General features: G+C 43.8%; 1 non-coding gene across 1 annotated transcript; it reads left to right on the plus strand.

Moving 5' to 3' along the window:
* The first annotated feature begins 1,859 nt into the window (after nt 1-1,859).
* Nucleotides 1,860-1,966, plus strand: LOC118492712. The gene has a single exon (XR_004894714.1). It is a non-coding gene; the product is annotated as a small nucleolar RNA R71 (small nucleolar RNA).
* Nucleotides 1,967-2,336: the final 370 nt, after the last annotated feature.

The following is a 2,336-nucleotide window of genomic DNA, read 5'->3' on the forward strand; positions in this document are numbered from 1 at the left end:
GCTTACTGTAATGAAGAAATTGTTGTCGGATGGCCCTGTTTTCGTGCATGGGGCTATGTTTCTCGTTTCCCTTATTATCCTTCACCATCTCGAGTGTGTTTTATTCCTGCAAATTAAAATTAAACTAAAAGATTAAACTAAACTAAGGATAGTTCCGCGGAATGCCTCCATGGTGCGCCACGTTTATAAGGGTCCTTGGCTAGACCCAAGGTGAGGTTATATGTTTTCCGAGTGGGATGTTTTGCATCCCATGTTGCACTGTCGGAGAGCATCATCCAAACTCGAATCAATAACCTTCATGTAATCGACCGGGTCATCGTCTTCTATTCTCTTCCCAACCCCGAACTTTACTTCCTTATCCCCATATTTTAAAGTGAGTGTTCCGTCATTCATGTCTACCACTGCTTGCGCGGTGGCTAGAAATGACCTCCCTAGTATGAGGGGGACTTTGGTGTCTTCTTCCATATCTAGTATGACAAAGTCGGCCGGGTAGACGAAATTGTCGACTTTGACCAATAGATTTTCAGTGACACCTTGCGGGTATTTGATGGATCTATCAGCAAGTTGTATACTCATCTTGGTAGGGCTTGTTTTTCCTAGGCCGAGTCGTTTGAACATTGATGCGGGCATGAGGTTAATGCTAGCCCCAAGGTCGGCTAGTGCATTACGAATGGGGGAATCCCCGATCGAGCAAGGAATTGTGAAGCTTCCGGGATCAATCTTCTTTTGGGTAAGTTTGTTGAGTACGAGGGCGGAGCATTCTTCGCCTAGGTTAAATAATTGCAATGATTCAATTTTCATTTTATGAGTGAGGAAGTCCCTCATGAATTTTGAGTATTTAGGCATTTGAGTTAAGACTTCTATGAAAGGAATATTAACATGCAATTGTTTTAGCAGACTTTCGAATTTTGCGAATTGCTCATTGGTCTTTTGACGAATCAACCTACCGGGGTATGGAACCGGAGGAGCCTTGGTGGGCTCTTGAAATAGAGGAGAAGCCTTATCTTGTTGGGGTGGGGTTGTGCTTTCCTCGGTTGGTGGCGGCGGAGCTTCCACGGGACCCACGGTACGGTTTCTTAGTGTTATGAGATGAACTTGAGCTTTTGGGTTTGTTTCGGTATTACTTGGTAACGCGCCTTGTGGTCTCTCGGAGAAATTTTGGGCTAGTTGATTTAATTGTTTTTCAATGTTTTGTATACTAGCTTCTTGATTTCTAAAATTCGATTCCAATTGTTGAAATCGATCCGAGTTTTTCTTTTCAGTGTCGGAGATGAGGCGAGATACGGTATCTTCAAGCCTCTCTCGTCCACCTTGTTGTTGAAGGAAATTTTGTGACTCGTTTCTTGGTTGTTGAAAGTTTGTTCGTTGGTTTGGGTTTTGTTGGTTACTACTATTGCCGGGTTCTCTGCAACCAAGGTTAGGGTGGTTACGCCATCCTTGGTTGTAGGTACTCGTTGGAGGACCCGACGGCCTAGGTCTATTATCAATGTAGTTTACCGATTCTGGTTGATCGTCTGTTTCTTTCATACAACTCCAATTTTCATGTGGCCCACCACACCCTTCACAGGCCATAATCGAGACCGGTTTTGCCATTTCTAACTTTTTTAATTTTTGAAGAAAGGGCCTCGATTTGGGCTTGTAAAGAAGTGCTTTCATCAACCTTATGGGCGCCCGGGGCAATAGATTTATTACCTTGGGGAGTGTGCCACTGAAAATTGTTTTGAGCAATTTCCTCAATTTGATTATATATTTCATGTGGGCGGCGGTTACCTAAAAGTCCCCCGGAGCTAGAGTCAAGTGTTTGTCTTGTGTGTGGCAACAACCCATTATAGAAAGTGGATACTTGTTGCCATATCGCAAGACCATGACGAGGACACTTTCGCAATAGCTCCTTGAACCTTTCCCAAGTTTCATATAAGGATTCCCCGTCCTCTTGTGAATATGTATTAATTTCAGTCATTAATTTAGCCGTTTTAGCGGGAGGGAAATACTTATATAGAAATTTTTGGGATAGTTCATCCCAGGTGTTTACCGATCCAACTGGGAGGGCGTTGAGCCAAGCTTTTGCTCGGTCCTTTAGTGAAAAAGGAAACATTCTGAGGCGGATGGCGTCATTTGATGCTCCATTGATCCGAAAGGTATCACATATTTCTAAGAAATTAGTAATATGTAGATGGGGATCCTCATCCGCAAGCCCATGGAAGGTTGCGGAGTTTTGAAGCATTTGTATCAAATGTGGCCGAAGTTTGAAGTTATTGGCTTCGACATTCGGTGTATTGATAGCGGCGCCGAGATTACCTACGGTGGGTCGTAGGTAATCCATGAGGGTACGTTGG

Source organism: Helianthus annuus, chromosome 5, assembly GCF_002127325.2.
Source record: "Helianthus annuus cultivar XRQ/B chromosome 5, HanXRQr2.0-SUNRISE, whole genome shotgun sequence".
NCBI classification, from domain to species: Eukaryota; Viridiplantae; Streptophyta; class Magnoliopsida; order Asterales; family Asteraceae; genus Helianthus; species Helianthus annuus.